We start from the raw sequence: 24155 nt of genomic DNA, 5'->3' as shown, positions 1-24155 counted from the left end.
ACACTTCCCGGCTCGGTCCGAGTGATGGACTCTGGCGCCCCCTAGTGAACGGGAGTGACGAGACTGCAATACATTATTTGGATAGACGTTTCTAAATCATTGCTAGGCAAGTACACATAATACATTAATAAACATTTTATACAGAATACCAACACTTAAACAATACAAAAAAGCTTCTGCTTGATGATCAAACATTTTGGAGAAAACATTTGTTGTGATTTAATATTGCTCAGTAACAGTAAAAGTTTCTCTGTCTCTTTTGTAATCTTTGGATTTATTATTGTTACACTGGCAAATAGAAAATAAAAAAATTACAATTATTCTAAAAATGAATGTAATTTTCCACAGTTTTGTTTATTTGTATTTTAAAAATTATTTCAAAAGGCACTGGGTCGAGGTTGGAGAATGTTTTTAATCAATATAAGTGGTCTAATACCTATATGTGTATATAAGTATGCCAATTAATCAGGCTCATATGGTATAATGTAAATTATAAATTAATTATTATGCATATTAATTGAGGTAGCAAAGAGGATGCAGAATTGCAAATCGAATTTCAGTGTGAGGATATAAAATGAATTTGGACTAAAATTTCTTTTTTTATTTCTAACTAGAAAAACAAAGTTAGTAAAGACAGACTTTGAATATTGATATAATAAAAAAACTTTTTTTTTTTTTAAAGTTATAAAATGAAAAAAAAAAAAGTATTTAAATTGAACAAGACTAATCAGTACAAATGATCCTGGGTTTTGATTTCAATGGAATTGAACATTTTCATGAATTAATTCTCAGATTTGCATTGTTTTGTATGCATGCAACTAAAAAAAAAAATTCTTAATAATGTACATAATGGAAACATTTGGTTTTAAAAATATCTGCAACCAGTAATCACACACACAAATAAAAACTGTATTTAACACAAACCCATATGCACACTCTTTATAATTTACTGGAATGGATGATAAGACACATTACTCAGAATGTAGACACACCTGCTGAGAAAGAGAGAGAGGAAATTCTAAGGTTTTTGTGTGAAATATAATAAGAAAATGTTTTAGAGGTTATTGAGTTGGGGTTTTATATTGTTACCAACTTATTTTAGCGAAAATCGCTACAAACCAGAGTGTCTGTCATCATTTGCTTATAGCTTTACTGAATGACATGGTCTCAATGACTTTAGTCAACAATAGTCATATAGAGCCAGAGCAAGACATGCTGTAACTTCACATACACACACTCACATATAAACACACACACTCACATATAAACACACACACACACTAATTGTGGATGGTCACATGTGTGCGGCCACACAGCTACACTCACATTTAGATGAAGTGCATTAACACAGCCAGATGTTTCTTTGTCTCTGCAGCCTCAAGCTCTTCTTTTTCTCGCCTGCGTCCTCCCAAACAATCCACACAGTGTGTCGTGGGAAGAACGGGCGTCTTGTTCAGGTCAAACAGAGGAAAAAGGAGAGCGAGAGAACGAAAGAGAAAGATGCTCCAGCTGTGAGTAAAAACAACAAAACTGCATTTGATTGGGAGGGGGGTTGGATGGACACAGGGTCATTGTTTGTAAAGAGGTCGCGGATAAAGAGACGAGAGAAACAGATCCCTCAGCTCATGCAGTGATAAATGATTGCATTACACCTCATTCATTCACAATCCCTCAACCAATAACACAACCGATGTGATGCTACAATATTTTAAAAACAGAATCATGAAAAACGGTATAAAATAATACAAAATGACACAAAATCACAATAATACCATGTAGTTTAATAAAAAGTGACAAAAATAGGCCTAAATAAAATAATAGCTGTACCATCAGATGGTAATAGTTTGATATATACCACACTAATTTATAACATTCACTTAAAAAATACAAAAAGCATTGTATTTTCTTTGCTAATTTTTGTTAAATGAAATAGTGTAATTCAATTAATGTAATTACTTTCTCTAAAAGGTAGTGCATTACTCATGAACTGTTCTTTTAATTCTTACAAATACAAATAAAATTGCCTAAAATTGTTGACCAAAGTGTTTAAATTAGAAGGTAGTACATTTTAAACACATTATAAAATTATATGTTAAACTTGGATGCTAAATCTACTATTATGTTATATTATATCTATACTTTTAAATTACAGGGGGAAAAAATGAAGAGTAGAACTTTACGTTTTCAATGCAAAACTAACAAAATTCCAGTAATTTATTACTTGGCTACTAATTAATGCATTGAACTCAAGTGTTTAGTTCTCGTTTCTGTGCTTTGTCTCTTTAGTTGGCCTGAAAAGTCACTTTCGAACGTAATAAATTGTCACGGATAAACCGGAATGAAAATCCTTGATAAAAATAGTTTTTTGGGGGGGACATTTGTCTTTCCTCGCAACCAGTGGTGGTTCTACACGGAGGGAGGCCCGTGCCTCTGTAGACATGTCCCTGGCCACCCCTTGGGCCACCCCCATGCTGAAAAAAAAAAGTAATATTATTTTACACGCGAGCGCCAAAAGCAGAACGTTCTACACGGGTAAATTAGTACATAGCACCCAAACACTAGGAACTTAATCATATTCAGGGATGCAAACATGGCGCTTTTCGGGGCCTCCCGTTTTTTTTCACATCAGTTTGGGTGACTTGGGTCTGATTATAATTTCTCAAAGTCGTCTGAAGCAATTCCATAGCTTAATGTTATGGACAGAAGACTATTTACATCATTAAATTAAAGTTTACGGAAACCTTGTTTTCCCTCCTCTGCGGCTGTCCATCATTCTCCATTCAGTATTCAAATAGCGCGCACCTCTTCCATTTACAGCAGGATGCATGGTAAAACTCTCTCCAATATTATATACTCACATTATAATGCTTGATCTGTAGATAAAAAGGCTGTGGATTTGCATAAAATGACTTTTATTTTGTGTATTTTTATTTTATGTTTGTTGCTGTTTTTAAAAGACTCGCTTGTGCCTGTTAGATCGCGTTATGATTCGCGAACCCGCTCTGACGTCGCGATCTGACTCAAATGATTCGCGAACCCCCTCTGAAGTCGTGTTCTGACTCAAATGATTCGCGAACCCGCTCTGAAGTCCTGATCTGACTCAAATGATTCGTGAACCCGCTCTGAAGTCGCAGTCTGACTCAAATGATTCGCCAACCCGCTCTGAAGTAGTTATCTGACTCAAATGATTCGCGAACCCGCTCTGAAGTCGCGATCTGACTCAAATGACGCAAATGATTCAGATGACTCAAATGATTCGCGAACCCGCTCTGAAGTCGCAGTCTGACTCAAATGATTCGCCAACCCGCTCTGAAGTAGTTATCTGACTCAAATGATTCGCGAACCCGCTCTGAAGTAGCGATCTGACTCAAATGATTCGCGAACCCGCTATTAAGTAGCGATCTGACTCAAATGATTCAAATGATTCGTAAACCCGCTCTGAAGTAGCGATCTGACTCAAATGATTCGCGAACCCCCTCTGAAGTCGCGTTCTGACTCAAATGATTCGTGAACCCGCTCTGAAGTAGCGATCTGACTCAAATGAATCGCGAACCCCCTCTGAAGTCGCGTTCTGACTCAAATGATTCGCGAACCCGCTCTGAAGTCGCGATCTGACTCAAATGACGTAAATGATTCAGATGACTCAAATGACTCGCGAACCCGCTCTGAAGTCGCGATCTGACTCAAATGACGTAAATGATTCAGATGACTCAAATGACTCGCGAACCCGCTCTGAAGTAGCGATCTGACTCAAATGATTCGCGAACCCGCTCTTAAGTCGGGATGTGGTATAGTTTCCACATATTTGTCTAAGTCCAATTTGAATAAAGAAAAAAGAGGTTTATAGCCAGTAAACTTTTGTTTATAAATGTGAAATTTAGCTAACAGGAAACATAAATTAATTATGTAATATTTTCCAGTATTCTCTTTTGAATGGTCAAACAATCCAAATGAAAACAGAAGTCACTGTACAACAGAAGTGAAGAGAAGTCACTTACAAAATAACACTGAATAGATGCCAAAAAGTCTGACCAAAATTTTTCAGTGTAGGAGCATTGCCAAAATAAATGAATGAAGACTTCTTCAGAAGAATGACAAAAACAGCAACTCACGTCAATGTCTAACTTTAGTTGGGTAACATTTGTGAATTAACTTAAATTTTATTTATTTTACTTTGTTGGTAAGTAGATATCTATGAGGCAAGGTCCATACTTTCTCCCAAGGTATATTCTCCACAATGCTATTCCAATTAGGTATTATGTAAGGAATTGGTATTATCTCTCTCTGAAAGAGAGCTCTATTTTTATAATAATTTTTTTCTTGATCAGCAGAAAAGCAAACATTTCCAATCATTGTGTCAGTTAAATTCAGAGAGTATGTACATGGCCATGTACTTACAATACCTTGTTTGGTGTGTGGTTCACATTTGTCTGGTGTGCTGTAAATAAACAGTCATGGAGCAAAAAGCCCAACTCATCTGGTTCAACGTGTCGAGGACTTTGGTTTTGCATCTTTTTTTGTTTTACTGGAAAGACACACTGCAACAAAAATCCATTGAGTTTTGATCCATGGTTTTGCGCACTGAAAGATTATTAAAAGCTTATTATATTTTTAGCCTGCACAATACATTTAAAATAAGCATAATTAAATTGTATATTATTTCTGTGTAGTGTAGTGTTATATAAGCATTATAAATATATACACTTTTGAATTCTTGACATTCATATATAAATATTCAATTGTGAAATGTATGATTGCCTGATTGAACTTTATAAGAGTACTAATAGTAATTTGTTTTTATTAACATTGTTTAGATTGTGTAAAATTACTGTGTAGGTTTTTTCAAGAATTACTTTAGTATTTATTTGCATTACATTTAAATAAAATATGTTGCCATTTTTAATGTGCCCCTCTTGTTAAACACTGGCCCCTCCTTGGCCCCCCTAGTAAAATTTGTCTAGAGCCCCCACTGCCTGCAACTGAGCGCACGCGCACGGCGCAAGTTCAGCAAGAGCGCGCATAGAAGGACGGTGAGCGCGCTTCTCTGAAAGTGACTCGAGCGTATCTCCGTGCGCGAAAGAAACTCTCACTGGCTCATTTTAACCGAATAAAATATGTTATCTAACTTCAAATGACTATCTCGCATGAAATAGATCTGTAGTTATGCCTCGTGCTTATAAATAAACGAAATCATCAGGGGAAAACTGGAATATGCCTCCACCTGACATTCAAAGGTAAAATCTCCTCAGAAAAGGAATTTGTGTTTTACGCAAGAAACCGTTACAACAAAACTTTTATTTTTATTTTTTATTGTTATATTCATTAATAATCCAGAGAAGATATTGACACCAAACTCGTTCCGGGGAACTCAGTGGCTTGTTAGTAACTTATATAAAGATAATTGTGCGTCGAGATGATGAGCGTTTAAAGCGCACGCGACTCCCGCCGCTCCCGCGCGCCGCGCCGGAGGATCCGTCCGTTAATGTTCATGGAGTTTATACGCGGGAGCCACTAGAATGGAAACCGTGATTGATGAAACGGAGGCCTTACAGAGATTCTTCGAAGGTAAGACAGTTCATCGATCACCTGTTGATGTGACAGTTCAAAAATAGTTTGTTGGTTTCTTCCCTAATAATGTTACAGTGACGTATCAGATGGCAGAACCTCGCTACAGTTTCTATATTCAAGTTTTTAGGTGATCTAAAAGTCAGATTTTATTTGTCTGAGTCAACTTGACTAACTGTACATTAGGTTACACTAATAAAAGCATGCGAGGGGTACACTAATAAAAAAAATACCATGGTGTATGTCCAAAAACATGCGTTCAAGAACTTATGGTACTTTGCTGGTACTTTTTGTTGCTTTTTGCCTGAGATGAAATAAAAATTTTTTTATTATATACTACTCCTTTATTTTCACGTATGCATTACATAGAAAAAAAACATATTTTTAGTGATGATGTTCTACACTTATTTCTCAATAATCTACTATCCTACAGTTAAAGCTCAATATCAATACATGTTTCAGTTTAGGGATTAGTTCACTTACAGAAAGACAATTTCTCACCTTCTTTCTTAGATTTACTCACACTACACAGTTTCTTACTTCAGTTGAACACAAAATAAGATATTAGTATCCAAACAGTTAATGGGAACCATTGACTTCCATAGTAGGAAAAAAGTCAGAGTTGCCTGTCAACTGTTTCGGTTAACAACATTTTTAAAAATATCTTATTTTGTGTTCAACAGAAGAAATAAACTCATACAGGTTTGGAACGAAGGGAGGGTTAGTAAATGATGACAGAAGTGACTCCTTTAACTTGCCAATGTCTGTTGTTTGCCAATATGTGTTGGTATGTATTTTACCACCATGTTTTTTCTCAAACATTATTGGTGCATGATTTAGCTGGATTATATGTGTCATGCTGAATATTTTGGGAGAGAAACACAAAAGGCCACATCAGGGCATTGGAGGGGTCAGAAATCAGTGTAGGAATGTTGGCAAAGGGCAGAAAGATGGAGGGGATCACAGAAAAAGAGGGATTTGATGATGATGATGTACGGATGCAGGGAGCGAAGGATGGAATCCAGAGGAGAGAGAAGGAGGGGTTTGAGAAGAAACACTGGGAAGGATGGAGGAATGTGATAAATGGTGTGTTTGTAATGGTTAAGACAGAGACATTGAGAATAGGAGAATTTAAGAGAGAGATGGATTCATGAATAGATAGCTGGGAGTGTTGGGCAAGGAAAAGGAAAATAAAAACAATAGAATTATTCACATGTGATATGCTCTGATTTGTCTATTTTGTGACATTGGTCAAAATCTAATTTTTTTTTTTTTTTTTGCATTGTTTAATGACAATTTAATACACTTTATCAACAATTTTCATTATGATAATGATTTATAAAAATATAAAGTATTTTTAAGTAAAGTGCATTTTTTTAATTACAATAATGACAGTCAATATGAGAATCATGACAATTACAAAAAAATATTGATGCTCTGCCGTATTTACAATTTTAACCTTTTTTAAAATTACAGTAATGAGAGAATAGCTACTGAGAATATTGAGGATTACAAAAAATGTCTAGATGCGTTGCAATAAAGACAATTTGTCAAATTTGTAAAGCATTACAGTAATGAGAATAACTAATGAGAATAATGAAAATTACAAAAAAAAGATTGTTACATTGCAATAATGTTAATTTGCCAATTTAAAGTAATTACAGTAATAGGAATCACTATTGAGAATAATGATTACACAAATATTTTAAATGCAGAAATGACTTTTATTATTATTTTAGTAATGAGTATCATTACTGAAAATAATTAGAATTACAAAAAAATATCCAGTTACATTGGGGTAAATGCTAATTTATTTTTAAGAAATTACAGTTATTAGAATCACTATTGAGAATAATGAGTACAAAAAAAACGTTTTATTGTAGTAATTGAGAATAATGATAATTACAAGAAATACCTAAATACATTGGTGTAAAGGCAATTTTACAATTTAAAAGACTAGAGTAAAGAGAATTGCTATCGAGATTAATGAGAATATATTCATATAGATGCATTGTGGTAATGACCATTTGAAGACTTAATTTGTAAATAATGTTATTATTTTTTCTTTTAGATTTTGGGGGTAAAAATATGACCTGGATATATGTGATTTGCCCTTTTAAGCATTACGTGTTGTTAAATCACTGCAAAATGTTGATTTATTGGCTTCTGCTTCTTTTCTTTACTCTTTTCTTGTCTTTCTTTTCTTAAGAGTTTTGGCCCTCCACATTGTTTGTTTTAACTTTACTGTCCTCTCAGAGTGCTGCTCATATTAGTTTCTGTCAGTCATCGTTGTTTATGGCAGATTCTAAGACACACTATTTGAGGTACATCATTAGGCATGAGTGTGTTTTCTCAGAGCAGGTGTAACTGTTTGTATATATGACAGGTTTTCACTGTAAATACTGTTGACTTCATTGGGCTCTGGGGTTCACGGCCGCCAAGCGATGCTCTTTTGTGAGAAATTCACATGTTTACATTCTTCCGTCGGGGAGTGATGCAGACGGTGTGCCTCTGGTCCCAGCCAAAACCCTTCTGTCTCTGCCTTGGAGATGATCTGACAGCCTTCTCCACAGAGACACGCTAGAAAGGTTAGCATGTGTTGTGTAATCGGGAATAATTGTGGCGCGGACACACTTATTTTTTGCAAATATATAAAAATCTGTTTTTGTGAACCCCTGTGAATCAAGCAGTAGATCCTGATTTTGATTCATTTCGATTCTGTCGTCGTTTTCTAATTTCTATTTGTGCAATTGAATAGATGGCGTGTTGCAGTTTTTAATTGTGTTGCACATCCAGGAATCCCGATGAATGATCTGTGTGTTTGTGCTCTGTTTGTTTGTTTGTGTGTGTGTTGTGCGGGGAGGGTATCTTAAGTGAACATCCATTGTGGAGTACAGCAACACAGAGAACAAAAGAAGAGACAGATTGAGCTGTTTGTCTGTAGGACTCATTTGACCCTTAGAGGAAAATTTCATTGCTCAGAGGTCGCGCTATCAAAACTTATTTCATTCAAAAATCAACTTGGGTGTTTCTTTGACAAGAAATGATTAGAAAAGGGCACATATTGGTTGTCATTCAGTTAAAGAATCAAATGAGAAATGTTTGAGGTTAAGTTGAGATCTCTGACTTTTGACTGAGACTGTATTTTTTGGCAAATGTGAGCACAGTTCAATACTCTGTGTAGATTTCTTCTGTACAGAGGAGACACATAAAGAGGTTACTGGTGACTTTTTCTCCAGAAGAAATATCTGAGAAGCAGGAGACTTAAGCAAAATTCTCCATTTGCTCTCAATTTAATTGATGTCTAGTAGTTACTTCATTTATTTATATATTTATTCCAAATAAAACTAATTTTTTTCATCTTTGTATCTGATTTTAACCATTAAAATTGTGTAGGGGTGTGACGGTTAGTATATAACCGTGAGACCGGCGGTTATAGTTGAACACCGTCATTAGAACTCTATAACCTCGCCAAAACCTTGTCGTTAAAATATTTTTTACAAATTTTTTTATCAAAAATTATTTTCATTTTTAAGATATGATCATAAGATGCGCAATATATCGGGAGACATGGTTTTTACCACTTAATGAAGTTTTGTAAATCGTCAGACATGATATTTACCACTTCATTAAATTTTGCTTTGTAGAAAACCTTTCTTAAAAACGAATTTCGTTTTGTACAAATTTTATCTTAATTTTAATAAATATTTCATCAACCAATTGCATGTATTTTAATAAATAAAAAGCAAATATAGCAGACAATGATAACCGTGACATGGAAGCACCATCGTAAATGAAACTCAGCGTAGGCCTATGCCTCATACATTAGCATTAAACATCTTTGCTGCATCCTTTCTAGAACAGACAATGTCTTTTTTTTTAGGCTCGCATCAGCAAAGCATTGCATCGTCCATAGACAACAAAACAATCAGCGGATGGCGGGCGGGTGCGGCTTTGAAATTTGCTCAAAAAACTTTGGCGCGGATGATGAGTTTTGTGACAGATCTCCTTAATAAACGGAGAAATCTCTGCCCCTTTACCGATCAGAGCGCGCGCTGATACGGAGTTAACCCGCTATCTCCAAGAACAACCAATTGACTCCACGGCAGATCCACTAGCATGGGGGCGAGACAATGAAACACGCTATCCCCCGCCCCCCCGACGGTTATGTTATGAACCTCACATTTTACTCACGTCATAACCGTCATCACCAATTCTGAAACCGGCACACCCCTAAAATAAAATAAAACCATTAACATAAATATAATAATATTAAGGGGTAAAAACTTCATTGCAGTTCATTGGCAAAATTTCTACTATTCTTTTATTTTAACTTAAATACTAAAATAATAAACAAACACAAATGAAAATTAATATATAGACATTAGGGGTGTAACAGTACGTTTATTCGTACCGGACTGTTTTGGTACAGGACTTTCGGTACGGTGCACGTGTGCACCGATTGACCGAACGCAATATTTTGTATGCGGAACGTAGGTTCATTGTCGTGTTTCCAAACAAACATATTAAGTGGCGGAAGTCTTCGCGTTCAACGCAAAACCCGCCCTGCAGCTGATTCTAAGGCCGGCGACACACTGGATGTGTGGCGCAAGCGTCTAAGCTGCGTATCGTGTCCGTTTTTGATTCGGCTCCCATGTTAACAGGTTAGAGCTTGCAGACTGCCTGCGTGAGACGCGCGGAAAACGCGTGCATGCTAGAAAAACCACCGATGCCTATTTTTCACGCGACACGAAAGCGTGTTGGAAGTGTTTCCAGGCAAAATAGAATAGGAAAATATGTTTATATGTCATTTTGTACACAAATACATATAAATTCATGACACTTTGATGTTTGAAAGTCTATAGGTTGACATATTCAGATATAAATGTAATTAAAAAAATTAATTAATAATTATCGATTTTCAAATATTGCACCTGTCAAACATAGTCTATTTTGCCGTCAATACTGTTGACAGGTGCAATATGCCAGAGTGTCACCGACCTAAGGTTTTCAAAAGGCATCACGTGAGTGTGAACATCACTACAACTAGGAAAAAAAACTATTGTAATTCAAACGCAGCTCCCGTCGGCGTTTAAACAGACCTTTGCTCTTAATTCCGATCGGTCCAACGCAATAACGAAATATGAGCAGGTCTAAAAACTGAAACTGTTGATGCTGCACTTTACATTTTTGAAAAGTTATATATATATTTTAAATATGAGCAGGCCTACAAGATGGGATTGGTAATGCTGCACTGTAATCATCATATAATTGATATTTTTCATTATATTTTATTATATGATATTGGTTTGATACTGAGAGTATTTTATTTAGTGGAAAACTTTGCAACAGTATTTTATTTCTTATTCTTTTTTATTTTATATATATTTTATTAAAAGTATTTTAAAAAAGTTTATAGTAATAAACAACCTGCAGTTTAATGTTTGCATTTCTTTCCCTTACTGTACTGAAAATGAACCAAACCGTGACTTTAAAAACGAGGTACGTACCGAACCATGATTTTTGCGTACCGTTACACCCCTAATAGACATATAAAAAAATAAAAAAATATAAAACACAATCTTACTAAAACTTTATCTAAAACTAAAATGAATATGGAAAATAATAATACACAAAAACATCTTCAAAATATTAATAAAAAGCAAATGTAAACAAACAGCCTCGAGAAACGCTTTCTGTGTTTTATTTAATCGCAAGGAAATTTTAATGATTGACGCTGTTGAAAGGAATTCTGGGAAACGGTTACTGGCTTCTATCCCTTCGGTTCTGAGAGGCATGGAGTGAATATTTTTCAGATTTTTACCTAAAGATAACTAGCATAGAAACCCCCTGTGACATAAGAGTGCTCAGAAAGCATTTTAGCCCGACTGAGTCTTGCCATAAGCTGCTTATAAAGGGTCCGCATGCCCCTCTCTCTAATGCACAACATCATTCCTGGCATACCTACAAGACTATTAAAAATCAGAATGAGGTGCGAGTAGTGTGTCTTTCTTTTCTTTTTTTCTCGCGTCTTTTTTTCACTATCGCTGCCTCATTCCAACTCCATTAGTGTGACAGTATGCAGACAGGGTGAGGAAGAGAGATAACAGACAGGCGCACACAGATGGATGCACACACACTCTCATACATGCTGTGGGTGGGGTGAGAAAAGGGCAGGGCACAGGTCATACTAACACACACACATGCAACATGTAAAAGCAGAAACACACATGTATGGGTTTTTGTAAGGCAGAAAACATTAAGCACACATGCACTGTGATTTATGGGGGCTGATCAGTTGAAACGTCAGCATACGAGTTGATGTTTTGGACCACAACCCATCTGTGGGCTCAATAACACCGAAAGTTATCCCTACACCACCCAACCCGATCCCTGCCAGCTTTCGTTTTATATAAGGAGCTTTTTTTCTCCTGATAAGAATGTCAAATTATTTGGGAAATTATATGAATCATTATATTCACAGTAAATGGGCTTATCATAGGGCTTCCCCCTTCGGTAGAAATAATTGCATTATTTATATTCAAATTTTTCTGGATTCTGTTTTTCCATTTACATTTTTCTCCACTCCTTTTTAACAGTTAAATTAAAGTTTATCAATCAAAAAGCAAGTCTTATTAATTTAAATCATGAAACTTATACATTTTCACATCAGTTTGATACAAATTGAACAAAAAATACATTTTTAGTTTCCTATGAAATGTTTTATGTTTTCTCGCAATATTTTTTATTGTTACCAAATTCTGTTTTAGCATGTATAATTATTTGAACGCGTAAAACAACTTAATTTTAAGCCTTAACTTAAGCCTTATGATTTTCCCCCTCAAAAATTCTGTGTCCATTTTTATTGTTATTAAATCAAAGCATGAAACATTAAATTAATTTATCTTTTAATTACTAAAAAAATTTTAGCAAACAAAGGGCATTTAATATTAAAATTAAAAAATGAAAGAAATGTTGTGTGATTAGTCCTTGAAGATAATGTTTGTTACATTTTAGCAGTAGTAGTAGGCTATGTACATTCTACTGAAAAATGGGTTTCAAAACAAACCAGACTTTTATTTTGACTGGTTACTGCGAATACCTTTACAGTTCTGTGCATGTGATACAATGCTTTTTTTCAAATCAAACTCGGCTCGGTGTTCATCTTCAGTTCTCTCTTCACAACAGTTCAGTCAGTGTACTGTTTGAGTAGGACTGGGACAACACGTTGAGGTCATCGATGACGTCGACGCAAAATATGCGCATCGATTCTTCGACCTGTTTTTATTTCTCTAAAAAACGTTTGCAAAACGTTTACCTTATGTGCGCTGAATATACGCGATGGCCGGATCAACATTCTGTCCAACATTATATCACCAATCCAGGGGTTTTTCTGCATTGATCTATTTTTTTGGCGGCTGTCAAAGCCTTATTTGATCGGTGAGTGATGTAGAATAGAATGACTGCTGCGCCTGACAGTGCGCGTACGAGAGAGAGCCCCGGCTGCACGCGCATTAACAGTCTTCAAACAACACGAGCGCTTCTTGCTTCTTGAAAAAAGTTTCATGTGGAGCATTCGGAGATTTTTTCTCCATGACAGGCTGCTGGGTCCCACTGTTAATTTTTTTTTTTTTTTTTTTTTTTTTTTTTTTTTTTTTTTTTTTTTTTTTTTGGAAAAGCACTCTCTGTATTAGCTTAAAGCCCTCAAGTTTACATTGGTTACTGTATTCTTTCAATTGCTCTAAACAAGTATTTTTGGTGACCTTTTTATTGACTGCTAGACATCAAGTTGTTGTTATTTTCATCTGAAAGAAGAACTTTTTTTCAGTAAGCTAGGCCCTATGTGTTCAGTAAGCTTGTTTCAGTAAGCTATGTGTTTTCAAGGTTTTATTGAATGCTATCTCTATACAAGTGCAAAGTAATGCATTCTTAGTCAGTCTTTTATTTTGTAATTTTAAGAGGAATAAACATATATTGCAATGTTAAGGAATTCATGTTTTTTTCATTCAGATATGTAAATCATCATGTATAAATTGTTAGTAGTCAATTAATGGGGAGATAATCAAAATCGAATCGGTCTGGAAAAATTAATCGTTAGATTAATCTATGCATCGGAAAAATAATCGCTAGATTAATCGTTTAAAAAATAATAATTTATCCCAGCCCTAAAACGGACACAAGTTTACATCAAGAATGAACAATGAGGCATAAATAAGTTTGAAGTTCAGTGTTAAAAAAACGGAGCAAACAGAAATAGTGATCTATATTATAGCTCTATAAATTAATCATACAGACTTTATTAGAGTCAAAGAAAGACAAACGTTTAAATGAAAATGCGTAATATACAGTTCATTATGTACATTAACAACGATTCAGGCGAGTATTATGTGATTAAACGAAAAACAATGTGAATGGCGCTCTGTAGCAGGGCAGGATTTTCTGTCAGCTGCATTTAAATCTGGGTCTACAGTTTCTTGCTCTAGTCAATGTGCAGCATCGCATGTCTAAACAAAAAACACATGCTCTCAGCTATTTCAACCAGTAGAGGCTGCTCTCACACTTTACAAACAAAGCCGGAAAACTATCGGTATGGATTTTTGCCAATAACCGATTGTTCCAGCAAACAACTATCGGTGCCGATTAATCGGCAAAAGTGATACATCGGTCGACCTCTATTCTGTATCATAGGGCCCCATGCAATTGCGTTGTTTGAATGGCTCCTAAATGGGCTACTGTACTTGGTGACTGTTGTGAGAGGATTTGGGCAGGTAAGGTCACATTCAGCTTGATGCCAGTATGTCATAGATCACTCAGGTAAAGTGTGTGCACATACAGATAGTTCCTGGGGCTGATGTTTGATGGAGGGAATAGTCTGTCCGTTTTGCATGGTCTCGTTCATGTAACAGTGTATTTATTGCTGTCACTGGAATGCATTGTGTTTGACCAGCCAGGCCTGTAGCATTCACATGCCAGTTCCATTACAACAAACCAAATATTACGCACTTTCCACATTTCAGGTGACCATGATCCGATTCCCACGTCATTCCTTTTATTGGAACTCTATGATTTGTGTGCAGTGTTATATATATATATATATATATATATATATATATATATGCTTAGTTTTAATTTATATTTATTTTAACATAGTAATTTCAGTTTGTTTGTCACCAAAGCAACATTTTAATTTTAATTTTAAATTTTTCATCTAAAGTTTATATTTTAATAGATTTCATTTCTTTTCATTTCATTAAGTCAATCAAATGTCATAAGTAACCTGACTGAATGAAAGGGATTTTTCAAACTGATTGGACCCAGTAACTCCTGAGTATAGCTGCATTCATGGCCTAATGGTTAGAGGGTTGGACTCCCAATCGAAGGGTTGTGAGTTCGAGTCTTGGGCTGGCAGGAATTGTGCGTGGAGGGAGTGCATGTACAGTGCTCTCAATACCATGACTTAGGTGCCCTTGAGCAAGGCATTGAACCCCCAGCTGCATAAATGGCTGCCCACTGCTCTGTGTGTGTGCACTTCGGATGGGTTAAATGCAGAGCACGAATTCTGAGTATGGGTCACCATACTTGGCTGAATGTCACGTCACTTTCATTTCACTTTCAAAATCACATACTTTTTTCCCCTTACTATATATAGCAAAGTATGCAATTTCAGATCAGCCTATGTGAATCTTTTTAAATTATTATTTTAAAGAATCAGTTTATAAGAATCATTTGCTTGCTTACTGGTCGTGTTTTTTTTTGGTTATGCAAACAGTTCTCAATGATATCTCAATAGGAAAAAGTTTTTTTTGTCATTACTTTTCTCACATTTGATCTAATTTCTTTGCCCATGGTGATGGAGATTCAGCGGCATAGATTCTGCCACTTAAAACAATGCTAGTAACATATGCAGATATTTTTTTTAAATAAGACATTTAAACTCATGTGGCTGGTCAGACCACACCAGATTATCTGGCTAGTGACTCGGCATGATAGTAGGGATTAATCTGGGGTGCTGGGGTTTAAATTGGGCTGCTGGGGTTCCTTATTGTTACCCGACTTTTACATGTTTCCTTCCTTTGCTGACAGTATGAGAACATTCATTGCTCTTTAGCGCTCTATCATTCCCTCTCTCGTGTTCGTGGAGAGTAGGTAAGCTGCTCAGGTCGGCCGGTGTGTTCAGTGCTGGTGGGCGACCAGAACTGTGTGTGGTGGCCTGGTACAGCTCTGTCTCATGACTGAGACCTAATCCTGCATTACAACACACACACACACACACACACACACACATTCGCGTAACCCTGGACCCACCAACTGAGGTCCAAGACGGAAAGGTGTATGTTGTTTTGAAGGATATGAGAGACGTACTGGGTCATAGACACACACCTTCAGTTTTGTTTCCATCCTAAAACAAAATGCTGTGGCTTCGAGCAGGTAATGTCTCTCTTTCTTCCATTGTTTTTTTTTTTTTTTTGGTAGAGAATAATATGCATTGCCTTTTTTTTTTATTGATTATTGCTATTTACATTTCACATTGCCAGACCTCATGCATTTTTTTTTCAATATATATGTGTGCATGGTAAATTAATTTGTATATTTCTAAGTAAACATATGAAAACCAGTGTAATATTTTCATAAGATGGTGTATTGATATGGACAAGATTATTAGTGGTGTTTGTTAAAAAAGAAAAAAACTTTAACAATATTAATTGTTAAGTTTTAGCATGTGACTCAGTCGGCATTACTTGCACTAAAAGCATGAATGATTCTCTAAATTGCTGTTACCTTTCTAATAGATTTGACTTGCAAATGCAATGAAAGATTAAAAGAGGAACCCAAACCATTTCATATCATAGAGACTTAGGGGCGTAATTTTTTAAGGTAGTAAGCAACCACTCACAACACCCTAGCAACAGCATATCAATGTTAAAAACACCCAGAACTCCTTAGCAGATCGATAGCAACATCATGTTGGGTTTGGTCAGTCGTGCAAGGACCTGAAAACCACACTTAAGTAAAAGTAAAGATGTCTTTTCAGAAAATGACTTTGGTAGAAGTTGAAGTCAGTGTTTAGAATATGACTTGAGTAAAAGTTTTAAAGGATGTGATATTTATTATACTTAAGTATGTTAAATAAAAATGTAAATTTTAAAATGTAAAATAATGTTTAAATATTAAACACCTTAGTATTGAAAGTAAATGCAAAATGGAAAAGGAGCAAATACATAATTTAAAAAATGTTTATACACAGTATGAATAGCAAGGTTGTGTTGTGTTTCTTCCATCTTGCGTCTTTGGGTTAGCATGAGAGGCTTTTTTATGCATTAGCAGCATTTCGTTTCAGTTTACAGTGGGTACGGAAAGTATTCAGACCCCCTTACATTTTTCACTCTTTGTTATATTGGAGCCATTTGCTAAAATCATATAAGTTCATTTTTTTCCTCATTAATGCACACACAGCACCCCATATTGAGAGAAAAACACAGAATTGTTGACTTTATTGCACATTTATTAAAAATGAAAAACTGAAATATCACATGGTCCTAAGTATTCAGACCCTTTGTTCAGTTTTTAGTAGAAGCACCCTTTTGATCTAATACAGCCATGAGTCTTTTAGGAAACGATGCAACAAGTTTTTCACACATGGATTTGGGGATCCTCTGCTGTTCCTCCTTGCAGATCCTCTCCAGTTCTGTCAGGTTGGATGGTAAACGTTGGTGGACCGACTTTTTCAGGTCTCTCCATAGATGCTCAATTGGGTTTAAGTCAGGGTTCTGGCTGGGCCATTCAAGAACAGTCACGGAGTTGTTGTGAAGCCACTCCTTCATTATTTTAGCTGTGTGCTTAGGGTCATTGTCTTGTTGGAAAGTGAACCTTCGGCCCAGTCTGAGGTCCTGAGCACTCTGGAGAAGGTTTTCGTCCAGGATATCCCTGTACTTGGCTGCATTCATCTTTCTTTCGATTGCAACCAGTCGTACTGTCCCTGCAGCTGAAAAACACCCCACACATGAAGCTGCCACCACCATGCTTCACTGTTGGGACTGTATATGACAGGTGATGAGCAGTGCCTGGTTTTCTCCACACACACCGCTTAGAATTAAGACAATAAAGTTCAATCTTGGTCTCAAAAGACCAGAGTCCTTCAGGTGTTTTTTAGCAAACTCCATGGGGGCTTTCATGTGTCTTGCACTGAGGAGAGGCTTCCGTCGGGTCACTCTGCCATAAAGCCCCGACTGGTGGAGGGCTGCAGTGATGGGTGACTTTCTACAACTTTCTCCCATCTCCTGACTGCATCTCTGGAGCTCAGCCACAGTGATCTTAGGGTTCTTCTTTACCTCTCTCACCAAGGCTCTTCTCCCCCGAAAGCTCAGTTTGGCCGGGCGGCCAGCTCTAAGAAGGGTTCTGGTTGTCCCAAACATGGATGATCAGAAGAAATGGACAGGACCTGAGTTAAATTTATGAGTGTCACAGCAAAGGGTCTGAATACTTAGGACCATGTGATATTCCAGTTTTTATTTTTTTATAAATCTGCAAAAATGTCAACAATTCTGTGTTTTTCTCTCAATATGGGGTGCTGTGTGTACATTGAAGAAAAAAAAATAACTTAAAATGATTCTAGCAAATGGCTGCAATATAACAAAGAGTGAAAAATTTAAGGAGGTCTGAATACTTTCCGTACCCACTGTACATGTTTTATCCAAAGCGACTTACAAATGAGGATAACAGAAGCAGTCAAAAACAACAAAAGAGCAATGATGTACAAATGCTGTAACAAGTCTCAGTTTTCTTAAACGCAGTACACGTAGCAAGGGCTTTTATATTATATAATAAATAAAAAAAAACAGATAGAATAGAAAAAGAATAGAGCAAGCTATTGTTAGAGGTCTTTTTTATTTTTATAATTGTATAATACATGAAAAGAAAACAGATATACAAAAGATTAGAAAGATAGTTCGATTTTTTTTTTTAGAATAGAATAAGAATAGTGAGTGTAAAAGTTAGAGGGTCAAATAAAGATGGAAGAGATGTGTTTTAAGCCGATTCTTGAAGATGGCTAAGGACTCGGATTGAGTTGGGCAGGTCATTGCACCAGGAGGAACATTTAATTTAAAAGTCCGTAAAAGTGACTGTGCTTCTTTGGGATGGCACAACCAAGCGACATTCACTTGCAGAACGCAAGCTTCTAGAGGCACACAAGTCTGAAGTTGTGAATTTAGGTAAAGGGGTGCAGAGCCAGTGCAAATTGATAAACAGAGGTGTGACGTGTATTCTTTTTGGCTCATTAAAAATTAATCTTGTTGTCGCGTTCTGAATTAATTGTAAAGGTTTGATAGAATTGGCTGGAAGACCTGCAGAGAGAGCATTGCAATAGTCCAGACTGGACACAACAAGAGCTTGAACAAGGAGTTGTGCAGCGTGTTCCCAAAGAAAGGGCTTGATCTTCTTGATGTTGAATGAAGCAAATCTGCAGGATCGGACAGTTTTAACAATGTGGTCTGAGAAAGTCAGCTGATCATCAATCATAACTCCAAGGTTTCTGGCTGTTTTTGAAGGAGTTATGGTTGATGTGCCTAACTTGAAAATGTGCAATGATAATAAAGTTGAAACTAATCTAATCTAAAAAAAAAAGTCTAAAATGCTTAGAATTTTGATGATTCTAAATGCATTTTAATAGTAAGTAATAAATATGCTTTGTGGAGTAAAAGTATATAAAATTGTATTTTGATTTGGAAATATAGTGGAGCAAAAATGAAAGTTGACAGAAATATAAAGTACAGATTCTCCCAAATAAATTCTTAAGTACTGTAACAAAGTATTATTAATTCCTTACATTACACCACAGGTTTGGACATATTAATATCAGTATTGAACAGTTAAAAGCAGGTTAATTACAGTTTTAAATCTGAAAACATAAAAAGCAATGAATTGAAATAAACTTTAACCAAAATTAAATTAAATATAAAATATCTTCAAGTAATTTTAATTTTGGTAAATTTTCTGTAAATTTTTCTTATTTTTATTTAGTTTTTACTTGAATGAAAATTACTGAAAAAACTGAAATAATATCATTAAAAACGGTATAGACGTTTAAAAATAATAACAATGATAAAAGTGACAAAATCAAACAAATAAACTAAAACTAAAAAATTTGAATGTCATTAAAAAATCAGTCAAATGTCCAGGAAAAACGTATTTTCATTTTTAGATTCTCTTGAGCCTTGTGACAATATCAGGTCAAAGTGTTGTCTGATTTTACAGTTCTCTCATCAGGACAATGATTGAGTGAGTGTTTTCCTCTGCAACTGTGTGGATACTCAAATGAATGCTGTATTGATCACAGTGATGATGTGTGTGTGTTTTGGTCTTTCTGAGGAACCCAGGGCATTGTGGGTAGTGTTTACCGTTTGATAATATAATGGACTTCGCTCTATCATACTTTACTCTGGTGTGAATTAGAGCTTAATGATTAACATGCATAAGATCTCGCATACAATAATCAGTTTCACAGGCAAAGATGTAGAGAGCAAGGGCATATATGTATGTGCAGAGTACACAGGGAGGTAAAGAGAGATAGAGAGATAGATGGAGGACGGGATGTGTGGTATATAGTTGACTGTGATTAATGAGTTCTCAAGGGAGTGGTTTTAGTTTGGCCCCTCGGTGATGCATTTACAAAACAGTACAAAGCATGTGTTTCTCTTCTGTTTGTTAAAATCACCTCCTTCTCTTTTTCTGTCCTACAACATTGCCCTCTCACTCTCTCCCCCTCTCTCGTTCCCGTCAGTCAATCTTGCAGCCGTTATCAGCGCTGGCCTGGCAGATTAACACAGGAGGATGGAAACACCTGGATCTTATTTAGTAAAATCATCCTTCTCTGTATCTCCCTGCCTTGCTGGCACACTCATAAAACTGTCCGAATAAAGAGCTGAACCACTGTACCTCCAAACATTACATCAGTGCTGGTTTTACCCGCAGAGCACTCATTTTTTACAAACATATATAGATTTATTTTTTAAAGCACAGCTGCAATCACTCAAATAGCTTATGAGAAGAGATTGGTTCGACTCTTGGTTTATTCCTGGTGTAAATATACACTGACAGGCTGAAACCAGCTTATAAATGGATCCACAGAAATGAACTCACATCCACAGAAATGATCCATGACGTTTCACGGGTGGATCAGAAGTCAAAACTGTTAATTGGCCACCATAAAAAGTTATTGGAAACTGTTTTGGGATATTTTTGTGAGTCACGATTGTGTTGGCTTTCTGTAAATGGTGCTGTCTAGGTCGGATATCCACTGGGGCGGGATGTGAACCCTCTTCGGCTGTGGGAGGCTGGTGGACCAGAGAGTTTTCCCAACACTAACACTGGAATTCTTCACATTCCGTCTTCGTTAGTGGCCTAATCTATCAAAGAGAGAAAGAGAGGGGTTTAGTGGGGGTCTCTACATACCCGACTACACCTCCGCCTGACCTTGAGGCTGATTCCCCTCATTCTCTCCATCCTTTGCTGCCTTGCCTTGCTTTCTTTGTGTAATTCACATATCTGGAGGCTACCTGTTGTTGAAACTTGCACTTCTGTGATTGCATTCATTCCTAATTTACATTTATGCATTTAGCGGGCACTTAATCCAAAGCAACTGAGGAACAAAAAGGGGGAACAAAACCACTTTGGACAACAACGAAGTTGTCTGTATTTAGCAGAGTGATGATCAGGTCAACCCACAGAAGTATAGAAGTTCTGCATTGATTTTAAAACAAAAAACTGCACTGGTATTGTGTCAGATCGCATCGGATCAGAATTGGCCGATACTCAGAATTTCTGGTATCGGATCGGATTGGTTCTGAAAAATTTGTATCATTGCATCCCTAATATATTTGTTGTATTTTAATTCATTAACCCAAAAACATGCACATGCCTCTTTTTAAATATAGCCTATTATACAATGCATAAAGAGAACGATTATGCAAGAGATTATCAAAGAAAATGTGCTTTATTTGGGTTGAGTGTGCAGGGTCAGTCGGCCCGGGTGAGAGTGACCTGTTGCAGGTGTTGCACTCGAGTTATTACAGCGATGGGTCATGTGGGGGAGATTTGGAGAGATTTGGTAAAGAGCTAGAGAAAGGGGGCAGATACATAGAGAGGTATGGATGGGAGGAGAGCGAAAAGCCATATTTTAATGTATTATAAAAGAAAACCTTTTTCGTAAGTGAGCTTCCTTTTGAGTTGTCTGTGAGTCATCTGTGATCCCTCACCAATCTGGCTATTAAACTATCAAACAAATGATCAGAAGTGTTGCAAGCCACACAAAGCTTTTCTTGTTGGATTTGAAATAAGACGTGTTTTGAAACACTTTTTTTTTAATCACTGTAGAAACACGATACTCATCCTCCTCTCTCACTCTCTTCTTCTACCTTTCTGTTTCTCTCTCTCCCTCTCTCTCCCTTGCAGGTCATGATATTAACAGCTCTTTGGAGCCAACAAACATTGACACGAGTATCTTGGAGGAATACATCAGCAAAGAGGACGACAGCACTGATATGTAAGAATCTGGAAACAGCTTGTACCACTCAGTAAACCTAATTTTTTCTGATGTTGTGCTTATTTTGATGATAATAAATCATGTTTTTTCTCCTCTAGTTGTTTCACAGAGGTCCACAGCACCCCAGGACCTCAGTATCCCTCGCCCCCGGCCGGGGCATCCTCTTCAGGGGGGGTAGGGTGTGGCGTGAGCCCACCCATTCCCCTGCGCCAGGGCACCGTCCTGTCTCTGCCCCTGCCCCAGCCCTGCCAAAACCCCTATCCACCTCCACCCCCACTGAGCCACCTCAGACAGAACTACCCCTGTCTGGGGCAACAGCAGAGCCAAACACCCCAACACCAACAGACACACGTCAAAACCAGACCACCGCGGACAGTACGCCCCGGGGTAAGAGAAAGAGACAGCAGAAAGGAGCAAATGTGTCGACAGATGGATTTTTCACATTCTATATATATCTTTTTTTATTTTACCTTTTGCTGTATTTTTGCTTTTATGGCCACATTTTTCTAATGAGAACATTCTGAATGAATTTATAACAGATTTTTCAGAAAAAAACAACAAAACAAAGATAAGCATATAGGTCCACTTCTAAAAGCTGTCAGTGGGTAATAAGCAGAACGTACGAAAACTTAATAATTTAATATATATTATTTTACAACAAATTTGCATGATTAAAACAAGTAAAATCTAAAAATATTTATTATTATAATTATTATGTTTCATTTATTTTATTTTAGTGCCCAGAGAGTCGTAAAAAAACATACGAATTCATGTGTATTAGACACCACTTCCCGATAACATAAAATAGTTATAAATTGTCTTGGGCGATAAAGCACAGTTTCATCACAACAAGAATCATAGTACGTCAAGTATGAGTAGAATAGATTCAAACTTATCATGAGAAAGCACAATGTTTTTCGATTTGCTAGGAATGCTTAATTTTTTAAGAAAAAATATTCACCCTTAAATCTAACCCTCAGTGGGACATAAGCAGAACGTATGAAGAGATACAAATTCATACAAATTGGCTACCAATTAATGATACTGTAAAATAGTTGCAAGCTACTGTAAGCAAATGCCGTTTCATCACAATTTCAGAATCATAGTCCGTCAAATAGTTTGCCCCACCCCTTTTGATATGCCCCGCCTCTTTATCCTGAATGACCTCAGATAACCCTCCGCAGCTCAAATAAAGGCTGAGTAAGACAGACGGAGGAGTGAACTGGGACTAAGTGCTGAGACGCAACGGGTCAGGCCTGATAACCTGTGAGGAGTTGTGCAATCACTAGGGGTGTAACGGTACACAAACATGATGCTTCGCTACATGCCTCGGTTTTAACGTGTATTTACATTTTGTTTAGGGATAGAAATCTACCTCAGATTCTGATTTAAACTAGGGAGCTATTTTACATTAGTACAGGGTTACAACTAACAACAAAGCCCACATTTAAATTTAATTACTATTTATTTTTAAACAAAATAATCAACACTCAGCTTAAAAAAATAATGCAAACGTGTAAATTGCACATCTACTTCTAACTTATACAATTTGTATTTGTTGGTAAAAATAGCATCAAAAACATCATTTATTGTTTGAATTTTCTGAAAATCTAAAAGACTTTGTTTCATATCAAAAGTAATAATATGAGTAATAAGTAATAATTAAAACAACACTGTATTTGTTCAGTACACATGCGTACCGAACTGAAAGACCTGTACCAAATACATCTTTACACACTTAGCAATCATTAATGCCGTTTTATATAGTTTCCCAAAAGAAGGCAGCAGCTATGTTGTTATTGAGCTTTCTGATTGGTTTCTAATTAAAACACGAGTCTTGTTGAGGAGAGCTGAGGAGAGCATATTAAAACCCACCCAGAGTACCTTGCAGCTGCAGGGCAACCAGACACTCATGCTGGCATGTGTTTAATGCATATAAAATGTATTTAATGTTATTGTTTTTGCAGAACGCTACCCGAGTCCCCTCCTGACTCCAGCTCAGAGCCATATTCACCCCAGCAAGCCAACGGTTAGTTCAGTCCACCAGCCA

The 24155-nt window shown here is 36.5% G+C and overlaps 1 pseudogene; it reads left to right on the top strand.

The window, feature by feature from the left end:
- Positions 1 to 4997: 4997 nt before the first annotated feature.
- The window catches only part of LOC113066526 (myelin regulatory factor-like), a 34681-nt pseudogene continuing 15523 nt past the window's right edge, over positions 4998 to 24155 (top strand).

Source organism: Carassius auratus, chromosome 50 (genome assembly GCF_003368295.1).
Source record: "Carassius auratus strain Wakin chromosome 50, ASM336829v1, whole genome shotgun sequence".
In the NCBI taxonomy this organism is placed as follows: domain Eukaryota; kingdom Metazoa; phylum Chordata; class Actinopteri; order Cypriniformes; family Cyprinidae; genus Carassius; species Carassius auratus.
Note: the sequence above shows the minus strand (reverse complement) of the source record. Positions and strands in the feature narration are given on the sequence as shown.